General features: G+C 38.6%; 1 protein-coding gene across 5 annotated transcripts in view; it reads left to right on the top strand.

The window, feature by feature from the left end:
* The window catches only part of LOC135470011 (multiple PDZ domain protein-like), a 120644-nt gene that overhangs the window by 18732 nt on the left and 88588 nt on the right, over nucleotides 1-13324 (top strand). The window contains exon 1 of one of the 5 annotated variants that reach the window (XM_064748696.1): nucleotides 8087-8142. The exons of the other annotated variants lie outside the window; for them this stretch is intronic. The gene's annotated coding sequence lies outside the window, so the exon portion shown is untranslated. Of the gene's footprint in view, nucleotides 1-8086; nucleotides 8143-13324 lie in introns of those variants that run through there. 5 annotated transcript variants of the gene reach the window in all.

The following is a 13324-nucleotide window of genomic DNA, read 5'->3' as shown; positions in this document are numbered from 1 at the left end:
TCTACCGAGGGTCTAACGTGTTAGACTTCCCTTTTGATGTGGGCTGTACTGTATGGCATGTGCTTCATTATCTCCAGGTCAAAGTGGTTGGTTGAGGCAAAATAGCATCAGCCTTGTCAGTTTTTCTTTGTTCGTCTGGTTTACCTTTTTGTTCATTTTTTTTCTCCATATTGTCACTTGCATGACTTCTTGCCCACTGTGTTTATATTTTTGCCAAACAAATTTCTTACTTACTTACGTGTATATTTAAAATTCATTGAATGTTGTTGGTGTCACTTTGGCACAAATGGAACTTGGTTCAGTTTGAAGTTTAAGGAAAAGTCAATCAGTAGCATGAACTACGTACTATATGTATTTCTGTATCTGACATTTTCGGTCATAAAGGCAAATATGATCAAGATATAGGTGAACATTAATTGGAAAGCCAGTGACATGGTGCCAGTGGGATTTTCGCTGATCTGTTGGAAATCAGATGGTTTTGATCAAACCTGGGCAGCCAACCTGGGGTGGTTCCCAGTAGATTAAAAATTGGGGCAATATGATTGACCAAAAGCAGAACATAAACATTATTAGCTGCTGTTGTACCTTGTAAAAGAGTATGAAACGCGTTTTTTTTTTTTTTATTAATTTTTTTTTTGAGAGAGTAAACAAAGTGTAAATTTCTGGTAACACATGGTACATGTATGTAAAATCCTTTAGCGGTAGTTGTCTTTCCCTGTAACAAATGTAAATATAGAGCGTGTAGAGGTAGATATGTGTGACTTGGATTTTGCACCAAGGGACCTGGTCTGTCCACCATCATTGCCATAAAACTGTAATCATTTCTAATTAAGCTAATGACCTGCGCAGGAACTAATGGCTGGTATCAGTTTTCAGTGCCTTCCTGGTGAAATAGACAAGTAACATAAATGAAATAAACAATATATGATCTCTCTCCTCAGCAACTGACGAGACTGTTTGCATTATTGTATACAGATGTCTCATTTTTCTCTGTATCACTCCTACTCTAAACACCTATGTCATGTTCTGACTATTTTTCTGGTATGGTTTTTTTGTCCCTGTGGCATGGGTTAACTTTCTTCTTCATGACATGTGCAAAGGTTTTTCTTCCTGAAAGTCAAAATTATCAGAATATAAATACATGTTGATTCACTTTCATTGTGTTACATTATTCTTGTTATTTTGTATATATGTGTATGTAATGTGTAGTTTTTGTTTAACCAGAAATAAATCGCACAAATCTGGACAATCTAGGATTTCACAAAATGCCATGGCTTGTTCCCCTTGGATTTTGGAGCAAAACGGTGTTGGATCATTCTTTGGATTGTCTATCAAAACAACAGCTTTTGAATATGCCCCTTAAGGACCTTAAAATGATACTTTTGATGCCAGCACTTTAGTTTTTCTAGTAAGAAATTAATCAAATTACACAAAAAGGCCCTCAGGTGACCTTATCTTAGATAAATCAGTGAGAAAGATGTCATCTGAAATGCTAATGAAATACAGTACCGCTGACAATCTTCTTGATAAGATTTCTCAAAAACTAATTAAGATAGGGCTTAGGGAATCGAAAATAATTGCAAAAATTTGATTGGATTTGCATTGATTGATTTTTTGCCAAACATCTCCTGAATAGCCTGTTTAACGACCAAATCTGTTAGTATACGGAGTACAGATTCAGTATTTACACGTAGAGGATACGTGTGTCAGGTAATGGGCTGCTCATTACTTGGTTATTGCTTCTTGGTCGGTATAGAGTTATTTAATAAAACACATGTGACCTGCATATAGATATGCGTACATTTATGTGTATTATAAGAGGAACAGGAAACAATGGTTTAAACTCTTCCTGTACCCAGAATTTTTGTGTATAAGACTTGAATGATGTTTACATGCCAAGAGATCTGTAATCAGAGGCGCGGCATAAACTGTATCAGAGTCCACATGTAGGAAATTTATGAGAACAGCCATTGAGGGAGTGGGTTGTGACCATGTGACCCTCGGGAAAATTAAGTGGGTTGAGCCCACATGTACAAGTTTGAAAAACATTGGGCAAATATAATTGGCCAAAAACATTATTTGAAGAATGGTGGCCTTTACATACATGAGTTATTCCAAAAAAGTTTGAGTCACCCTTTAGTTAATCCTGAGACTATTTGAGTAGTAGATAGAAGATAACCTCCACTACAATATTATATATACGTGTACATATTGTATGCCCAGCAAATTATGTTGATGGACTATCATTCATGAATTGCCTACTGGATCTATCATTTTGAATTGACACATAGTACATGCCTTCATAATGCCAATTTACAGACCAAGTTTCAATTGTGGGAGATCTCAGCTTGACAAGATTATGGCTGACTTCGTCCACTCTTAACCATGTTAACATTGCTATTATTGTGAACAGTCACACCAGTAGGGGACATTTATTATGAAAGCAATACTTTTAGAATGATTGTTTTGATGTATTCTATACTTTAAGTGATTATGTTCATGTCAACTCGAAAGCGTGAAAAAAAATGTCATTTTTGAGCATACATACATGTATATCACTGTTCAGTTGGGAATTTTATTTATTCAGTCTACAATTGCTTTTCTCTGTATTATGTTTCCTGTGTTTATTTGGGGAATTGAGGGTGGGTGGGGGTGTGATGGCATAGCACAGTTGTAAAATGCCCGACTCCAACCACAAGGCTGGGGATCAATCCTGGCCTCAGACAGGACATTTTGATATTTTCCGTTGGTCTCATTGTGCAGTGGAATTACTGGCAGTATAAGCTACGGGAGATTTGTGCAGTTTTATACATGTACATTATATGACTTGGTTGAAAGTGTTATGCAGATCGGTTGAGAAATGTGGAAGCTCGCTATTGGTCTTTTTAGTCACGTGATAACCTGGATGTATTTTGAAAAAAACAAGATAGCAATTAGGTGTTTGGCCTGCTGAATACAACCGTGGTTTTAGTTTTTCCTACGATGTATAGTTTTTCTTTCAATTGCAATTATAGGTCATTTCAGTGTCATTTTTTAAATGTCACGTGACCGCACACCGTAATAGCAATGGAGCTGAAAATTGGTCAGTAGATAGATCAACCACAGATCTTCATTCTTGACTGAAGGACTGCACAGCTACGACTGATAGTTTTGCCATTAAAATGTGTTTAAGAAATTATTTTTATTCATAGTCAGCTCATAAAATTGCAATATCTCCAGAACTGGTAAAGGTAGAAAAAACAAACTTAGAATTTTTAATAGCCAACGTATGAGGCACCTTTCGTGCTGCTTTGTGCTGTATAGCCAGGCCCGTGGTTTAGCAGCCATTTTGAGTTTTTATTGATAAGCTTAAACCATCTTTTTCCGTAAATCCATTGATGATCTTTGGATGAAACTTGCAAGTTTTAGGTGGATCACCGTACCTGTATTGTACAAAAACTTTTTGTTTGGCATACAAGTTGTGCTGTAACTGACCAATGAAATTGGCTTAAAAGTAGGTCAAGTCTAAAAACTTCTCAAATTGTTTAAATAAACACACTGTCTAGTTCTGCTTGACATCTGGATTACAAATCTGTAAGATTTATTTTTGTACTTGGTATAGTTTTCAGATTATGACTATAAAAACATCGAAAATGTAGCTGCTAAAGCAGCGATGCCGGGGTTCAAGCCAGTATTGCCGGTCTATGCCTTGTCACTCCGGGTTACCTTAATGGAATGCACATATAGATATATAACCATCTTAATCAGAAAGCCTACATTCTTCATAGTCATTAATGCATTTTAAGTACACTATGTATCATATGTATGTAGGTGTGTCAACTGGAGTAAATCTACCTTTGGGCAATATTTGAGTGAGTGAGTGAGTGCTTGGGGTTTAACGTCGTACTCAACAATTTTTCAGTCATATGACGACGAAGGAATCATTAGGGTGCATGCACGTGTAATGTGCCTCCTTGTTGCAGGACGGATTTCCACCGCTCTTTTATTTAGTGCTGCATCACTGAGACGACTTACCGAAGGCAAGTAAGCCGCCCCGCCCGAGCCATTATACTGATACGGGTCAACCAGTCGTTGCACTATCCCCTTCATGCTGAACGCCAAACGAGGAAGTTACAACTTCCTCTTTTAAAGTCTTAGGTGTGACTCGACCAAGGATTGATCCTGGATCTACCGGTCCCAAAGCGGACGCTCTACCAACTGTGCTATCCGGGCCGGTCGGCAATATTTGAAGGCGTGCATGTCTCTTCTTTTCTGACACAACACAGCTCAAGTATTTTCAGCATACATGGAGTACATGTATTGCACTTTGCACTCAGTGATTTTCAGCTTTACAGCTGTAACAGTTTCCGTGACGTGACTGCTAAATATGGTGGAAATGGTGCTTTTTCGCAATTTGCCGCAAAACTATACATCGCAGTCTGCCTAATGTCAATTTCCCGATGTCAATCATCTTTGCCGTTCAACTGCCCGAGACACATCTGTGTCATACTACACCAACCGGGATACGGTTAGTGTTAAATCCTTCTGTAATCAGGTCAAGTCGGGGGAAATTTCGACAGCATCTCCTCTGCCATCCACTCTATTATATATATCAATCTATAAGTCCACGAGGCAGTCACAATTTCCATACTCATTTTCTGTACACATATCTTTCATATGAGAGGATGAACTATTGGTCAAAAATAAATACATAAGCAGATACACAGCTTTGAAACTTTCAGTGCGATCTTACACCATTTATCATCGAGGCAGATGGCCAGTCATTCACTTCCCGTGAATATATCAGCGACCTTGATGATGCTGTGGTATGCCCAGTGAAAAACAGTGATCCCATCTCACACTTAGGATGCCTGTTTGTGAGAAATAACTCAAAAAGCTTGGCCGTTGTAACAGCAAGTTTATACTTTTATGTGTGAATCCACAGATTGACTGCATTACTAATAGCTCTGCTGTTGTCAGAGAACTAACACCTGAACCATGGCACATGTAGATATCTGTCAATCACCGGGGCCTGGTTAGCGTGTAGTAAAGAAGACAAGGTTTGCGCAAAACAAAGCTGACTTTCAGAAATACACGCAGAACATTGGGTTGCAATGACACCGGGTGACCCAATCGCAACTGCAGTGCAAACCAGATAATTAAGAGAACATATACATTATATATATTCTTCGTAGCCATCCATACATTGTATTACACTATATAGTATGTATATGTAAATGTGCCAAATGTGGTAAATCTGGATTTGGACATTACTCAAAAGTGTGCATGTGCAAAAAATAAGACCTGAGTCATGATCAGGACATCAAACTACGTCAGGTGGCATACATACAATATTTCTACATTCATCACAGTCATGAATAGAGTGTATATATGCATTATATAACATACAATGAGACAAAATATAGTACATCAGCCTTTGGTCAAATTTTGAAGCCTTGTATATCCTGTATTTATTGAGACAGCTCACAGATTTTCATCATACATACAATACATATATAGCTCCTTCCACTTAGCAATTTTGAACTCTACAATTGTATTAGTTTTTTGTTACGTGATGTACAAATATGGTGGAAAATTCCAAATTTTTGATTTCTGATGGCAGTTTGCGACGTAAGTACATATTGCAGGGAAAAATACGTCCAGATTCATGATCGGGAAGTCATGTTACATACAGTTCTCTTGTGCGGAAAGTTTACTGTCTAATATGGATTACGTTTATTTTCTTGCTCGTATTAGACAAATCTGGGATCTTTTCATAAGAGCACAAAACTAATAGATTTGAACCGTCTGTGGTGCAGAAAGTGGAAAATTAAAGAGAGTGGACGGTAAAAGCTGTGTATACAGGCCGCTTGGAAGCCGTACAACTGCAGTTCTAGTTGTGTTTTGAAGAGCTATTTTGAAAATATTTCTTTTTTATGTTTTATTGATTTATTTATTGTAATTAAAAATGTTCATTAAATGGCCTAAGAATGTATAAGGTGGACTACTTGTAGTTTACCTCATTTAACTTCATTTTTGAAAACAAAAAGTCAGTATGGCATGTGGGTATACATGTACCAGCAGTTAAAAAGTTGTCATTCAGATTGTTTGCTCTGGTCTTTAAAGAAAATCCATGCTTGATTTGTATTTGGGAAATGCCAATATTTACCTGTGGTATTGGTCCAATATGTTACATCATTGCAGCTACACAAATCTGCTTGTGTCAGCGATTGTATGAAGATAGTGTGGGTTACTTGCATATTAATCAAGCTGGGAGTGCAGTGGCAGCCTGCTGAAGTGTGCTGTGTGTTGCTATTGTGCTAGCATTTAATCAATACCTTTAGCAGCAAGCGGGCCAACACCACCAGGAAAGAAGTCATTGTGCCAGCAAGACCCACTCCTTGCCCGTCTACTCCCTGTACATTTACTTGCAAGCATTTATGATAGCTGGTTGGCACAACACTGCTGGGGCATAAAAGGTCACTAAATGAGATGTGTAAGAGAGCCTTCAGTAATGGCGGCAGAACTAATATTATGGGATGCTACTATGGATTATTTATAAGCTAGGTGGTTGGCTGTCCCTCCCACTCAGCCGGTATGCCTGGAGCGTGCCACTGGTCTTGCTTCATTCCTATGTGTGAAAAATAGCATGTGCTTGCAGGCTAGTAGTATAAATGGTGGGTGGAATCCATCCGGCAAGAACGGACCTTACAAATGTCCCTCCCGTTCCCACAAGTTATAGCCGTGCAACATCTTCTGTCTCTAATGCCATTACACAGGCGCCTAATAATTTGTACTTGAAACGCGGACAAGAGCGAAAACGCCGATGAACCGCTGTAAACTGGGAATTCAGCTTAGGTACATGTGGTGGATGATTCACGGCTGATGGCTGCAGGCTTAAAGATGTACACATGTATGTAGCTCATGCAGAAGCTGGTGTTCATCGGCACTTGCCAGGAGGGGAGAGAGAGAGAGCATATAACAGGGAGATCTACCAGTGCAAATGTGTTCTATTTTGGTGCAGTCGGCAATGGCCTGGAAGTTCTACTACCATAGACAGCTATTTGATTCACAGCGGTTGTGTTTGTATTGTGTGAACTAACTGGCTGTGCTGGGCTGCATGTGAATCCTGCCGCTCACTTGATTCACCTGATTAGCTGTGGATATGGGGCTGTGTCACTGCAATCTACTGCATGTACACATCACTCCTCAGCACTGAGAGCTTAACAGGTCTATAATATTGAGGGGAAGGATGGGGATACATTAGTACTACAGCCTGTAGCTGAGGTATGTACACTATATTGTATACAGGCTGTATGCTGGGAACCCAGTGTTGTGTGCGTGGCTAATGGAGATAACTGCTGGTAGACTTCACATGACATAACATAGCTAGACATCTAGCTGGCTAGGTTTGTACTCTGCATACTACCAATCAACCACCTACAGAAATAACTGCTAGAGACAAATCTGTACCAACATGCTGATGCGTGAGGGACAACTACAAGGTGCTACAACTGCAGTTAACCATCGCATAGCAGCTTTGGACCTAAACTTGTGGACTCTATGGATCTACTTTGTTGTCACACTCTAGTCTGCACTCAATTTTTTCTAATGGATCCACACGAGGAATACTGTTCTGGCTGTCACAGTCTTCAAAACATGCATATGTGTGTGCTCTTGTAGTACTATTGATATGGTTTACATGCATGTACTATTTGCCCTGACAAGGTGTTCCGTGTAGACAGGTAAACGAATGGTGTTGTTGTTGTTCACAGTGGGATGGAGCAGTAAAGCTCCCTGTACATTTATAACTACCTGTGAAAGTGAGTTGGTGTGCGTAGTACAGAACAGGGTAAATCTCCTATTACATCGAGCAGAGACCAGTGTAAACACATGTTGAAGGTATATACACTCGTGCCGGTCTTAACCAGGTGTCGCTCTGTAATGCGATGTCCACAGGTATAGTCTAACGATTTTACACATATGACGGAGTTGATGGGGATCAGTTTGAGCCGAGTTTCAGCTCGCAGGCAGGATTACTTACTGCTGGACTGTAAACCGTCTTGACGAATCTACATGACCTGATCACGCATATATATCAGGGCAGAAAACTTTGTGATCTCAAGTTTGCCCAACAACCAAGTTATCCAGATTTATACACAGGTGAGCCCAAGTCTACATGCACGTGCACTTGTTGTTTGTCTCGTCGTGTTGATCTCATGCCATAATGTGTGCCTTATTGACTAGGCATAAACCATGTAGATGCAAAGAAGGTTATGTGTCTGGGAATATACTTTGCATACTTGTCTGCATATCTGTGTAAATGTCTTTTTGTAATAGCAGTGAGCAAGATCATAGTGGCAAGCTAGGTGTTGTACAGACCTGGGGTGTTTTACTGACACAGCAGAAGGGAGCGTGGGGTGAGGAGAGGAGGGTAGCCTCAGTTCCCGATGGTTATTATGACACCCTGGTTTCAATTTCTGACCGAACCATTAAACCAGTTTTGTCTGTAGAGATGTTTGCGCATGAATTTAGCTTAATCAGTGAATGTATATAGCATACAAGGAACTGAAACTCCTACATTGTGATGCAGAAATCATAAGTTCACACCTACAAAATAAAGGTCGGTAAAATTGTTCTCAGAACACATGCAATTGAATACATGTAGTTGATATAAAAAGTTGCAAGAGTGTCTTTCATGCATCAGCTGAGTTGACATCAGTTGTAATTGTTGGGAATGGTCACATGAATGATGTTGCTAAAATTTTCAGGGTGAAAATGCTATGTTATGTTGCACAAGAACTGTTAGAATTTGCACCATTTCTTAATTTCTTACTTTTTATAACACCTGGCTAGGAAGAATAGCGATATCTGTCTACTGTTTGATTGGTCAGACAACTTGTATGACAAGTACAGAGATATGTTATTATATATACTATACATGGCTTTATACATGTGTAATTGAATTGCTGAAATGTGTCACCAGGCCTTCGTGTTTGTCTTTGAGCAGATGTGTGCTCCTTAACACTCCTGGCACAAGTGTCATTAATTCATTCCCACCTTTTCTCAGACTCTAGCTCTTGTGTCATGCGTCCATTTTTAGAACAATTCACTTTTCCTTCATTAGTGCAAAGGCGTTGGAATGCAGGTGATAGCAAGCCTGAGATACAGAGGCCAGTGTCACAGATGGTACTTGTCGCCCTGCATTCTGTGGAAGGTTCAGAGGGACATACTGTGGAAGGTTCAGAGGGATATACTGTGGAAGGTTCAGAGGGACATACTGTGGAAGGTTCAGAGGGATATACTGTGGAAGGTTCAGAGGGACATGCTGTGGAAAGAAATTCAGAATTGTTAAGCCAGTTCAGCAAAATACAAAAATGAGTTGCATTTGACTCGTAACAAAATGCCCATGGGCCTATATTTTTCTAAAAATATCTACATTAAAAGAATTAGAATGGGAAATCTGTCACTGGTGTAAACTGTCCATCCAATGAGATAAAATGCCGATGAGGCAGCACAAAGATTCTCATAATGCAGGGTTTGTTCGTGGATCAAGCATGTAAATAGTATGAACTATAAATCTAGTAAACCAAATATGGTCTTCCTTTCTATTGATAATGGTTTATATAGTATTCGTAATTCTCAATGATCTGTGTGGTGAACTGAAGTTTCATGGTACACATAGGTAAAATCACAATACAGTGTCTGATATTTGAAGTTCACTGAACATCTCCTGTCGTCTACACTACAAGGTCGAAAAAGTCAATCTTCGGTCATGTCTCTAAAATAGCGATTTGAGTGAGTTGATGGCTGAAGGGAAAACATGGATAAAACTGCACATTTGATTGTTCAATCAAAGTGAGATACATATCAGTGGACCTCTGGAAACCTTCATTTTATGCAGATGTTTAAAATGGCAGCACCATTGTTTATACAATACTATTGTTGACACTATATCTCTTTAAGTGGCATATATAATCTTGACCCAGCATTTAAAAATGTTCATACATGTACATGTGTGTCAGCTGTATTGTAACCATGAAAACAGGCTGTGGCCACGTGAGCAAAAATGCAGGCTCAAACCCTCAGCCTCAGACAAGGGAGCTGGTAGAGCCCCCTACTGTCACGATGTCAATGACGCTTTTTTAGTTGTTTGTACAGTCTAAAAGCGTCATTTAAGACTAAAAGAACCATTTGCGCACTAATGTGGTACCTAATATTCTTAGATATGGAGTTCAAGCAACAGTGAAAATAAACAAAGAGGCTATACAGAGATTTTTACTGTTAAAATGTTTGTAAAGTTTGTGAAAGTTACAGCGCAACACCGTTTATAAATTTTGGAACTTCATTACCTATTTTTGGACATTAACACATGCCCAGACGACACTGAAATTTTGTGAAAGGTAATTATTTGAGCTATTCTAAAATAATAGCATGATCTCATAAACCGCTTCAACAAATCAAATTATTTATGAAGGCAAAGACATACTAAGGGATGCCTCTTCGGCTGCATCAACCCCGTCACCCCCCCCACCCCCCACCCCCAAATTTTGTAATGTTTCCACGCTCTTGAAACATGTATCTTGTCAGCTCATATATTATGATCTGTTACTCTATATGTGTCATTATTTCAATTTACATGCATCTGCTCTGTACGAAACGTGTTAATTTGATCTTGAAGCCAATATTAGCAATTGCTTGGTAATGTATGGTAGCTGCTATGCCTCATGAGACCCAAGTAATTTGGTCTACCTATACATTCATGCGCACACTATTGTTAAGTGTGACACATGATAATGGTTGGTGTCTGGTAAAGACAATTGTATTAAAACTTCATTCACTGTTATATCACCAATTAATTATGATGCAACATGAGGGAATACTGTATTGACACAGCCACGTCAAGCAATTTTACATAACAAACGATAATTGGTTCACTTTTCCTTATATAGACCAAAGTACCATGGCTTAATTAAGAGTTTCTCTATACGTATGATAAAGCTTCTCTTTATGCCGCGTGGTTGTAATCTACATTGCTGTAGGCTATTACAAGCAAGACTATGAAGCGATTTGATAAGAATGGTTTCCTTTTCTTAATGTTCTGATGTACTCCTGAATGGTTGGACTGTGAACTGTACTCCAGGAATGATTATACACTGGTGATACACACATACTGTAAATGGTCATATATCGTAAAAGTGTTCTCACATATTTGAATGAATGGATGGATTTTTGATGTTTGTGAGCCTTGCACTTGAATACAATGTTTCAAATCCAGAGACCTACAAAATGACATAGGCCATAAGTGTAAAAGTCTGCAGCCAGCTGTGGATGGTTGTGGGTTTCCCTTGGGCTCTGTCCAGTTTTCTCTCACCATAATGCCGGCGGCCGTTGCATATGAAAGGGAAATATTCTTAAGTACGGTGTAAAACACCAATCAGAATAAATAAATAAATACAAAGTAACAAGTATACTGTATATATTTGTTCAAGTGACTTTAATAGACTAGTAACATCATGAACATAAAAGAATACAATCTTGTCAGAGAAATGTAGATTGTATGGACTTCTGTCATGACTGTCTTAAATCTTCCAAATGTGTGGATCATTACAGGATGAAACTGATCCTCAGCTTGCTTTGAATGACACCTAATACAGTATCTGGTGTCTGGGAATCCCTATAAAAACCACCAGAATCCCAGAAGGTGGTGGTTCTCGGCAATTTGGCAGCATGTCATTGATACACTGCAAAATCGAAGAGGACTGAACAAAGATACGTGTACATAATAGAAGCATCTGAGTCAAATCTTCGCAGGCTTTTGACATCTGAGGCTTATAAGGCATTGGTTTTGCCTACAAATGCAATGAGCTTGTCTAGATGGTTCTGGTGGAACCATTAATATCAATATTGAGAATGGCATTTGTATGATTCACAGGCTGCTGTAATAATGAGTTTTATGTACGTGTGCTAATCAAAAGTGTAAATTGAGCTTTTGTATGAGCCAGTAGCTGTCAGTGTTGTCGCAGTTCAGATGTGACTTTGTGAAAGCGATTGAGAATATTGCATAAAGGCCAATTAACAGTTCATAAAGCCAGAGACATATCTGCACTTTGCCAAACTTTGCAGGACTTTCTGCCTCCTAGTGTGGGTTAGAGTTGAAAATTTTCCCAGCTATTACACTTTCACCGTAAGTAGGCCACTGTATTTCACGTAAAGTTTAGCGTTTTTCAAGCATCGCTGTTTGCTTGATTCTGATTGATTCCTTCACTTTGTAGTTCCATTTAAGTTTTTTGGTAAAGTTTAATTTCTTATCAGAAATGTCATTTTAAGGCCTTTATGTGCTTCTGAAAGTGCTCATTAACAAGCCAAGCTTTAGGTGAAATACCGTCATAATGGGTCACTCACAAAGTAAATCACATTTTTAGTTGTGATATCAAATTTTTTACATGAAACTTTCTCACGGTCAGAGAGAATACAAACGTTATGCATATTTTTCTTTTATGTTGTAATAGTATAGTACCCTGGGTCCATTTTTAGAATTTTTTTTTTTTTTTTTTTTTTTCAAACTTTTCTCTTAAATCATGTCACCTTAATATGGTGCTAAAACCAAGATGTCTGTTATGAAAGCAATTACAAGAAGTATTACGTACAACAGTGAAAAAGATCCCAGTAGAGTATTTTCCCCTCATGCGTTTAAGGGTGGTAGTGTTATGTAGTGATGGGAATTGGAGTTATTTATTTATTTATTTATTTATTTGATTGGTGTTTTACACCGTACTCAAGAATTTTTCATTTATATGATGGCGGCCAGTATTATGGTGGGAGGTAACCGGGCACAGGCCAGGGGAAACCCACAACCATCCGCAGGTTGCTGGCAGACCTTCCCATGTATGTGGGAATTTGTATTCAGTATAGTTACACTTAACTAGGGTGGAGGTTTGCACACTCAGAATGCCTTAATGTATAGTTTACATTATATTGCTTGAACAAAGTGTATAACTATATACGTTTAGGACGTCAGAATAATTTCCACTTTAACAATAACTTCTTACCACAATACTGGACTGTATAGTTAATTGAGATTTATATTGACTTCTGACTTGTGAAATAGTTTCAAAGACGTGACATTGGTATTGGGGGGATAGGTCATCTTCTCGAGAAAGACTTATCTAATTAATTCGGAACTTATACATTAAATAATTGGTTTCAAAACTAGGAAACTGGTAATGTTAGGCACTGTTCAACCTACAATATGGCTGCCGCAGTTATTTTGGCGAGGCATTGTGCATTCGATTTTCAAAAAGCCTTTTTGTTTTGTGTATATTCATGCAGTTTAGCTCAGGTG

The sequence above is a fragment of the Liolophura sinensis genome, chromosome 7 (assembly GCF_032854445.1).
Source record: "Liolophura sinensis isolate JHLJ2023 chromosome 7, CUHK_Ljap_v2, whole genome shotgun sequence".
Classification (NCBI taxonomy): Eukaryota; Metazoa; Mollusca; class Polyplacophora; order Chitonida; family Chitonidae; genus Liolophura; species Liolophura sinensis.
The sequence above is the reverse complement of the archived record's forward strand: the minus strand, read 5'-3'. Positions and strand labels throughout refer to the sequence as shown.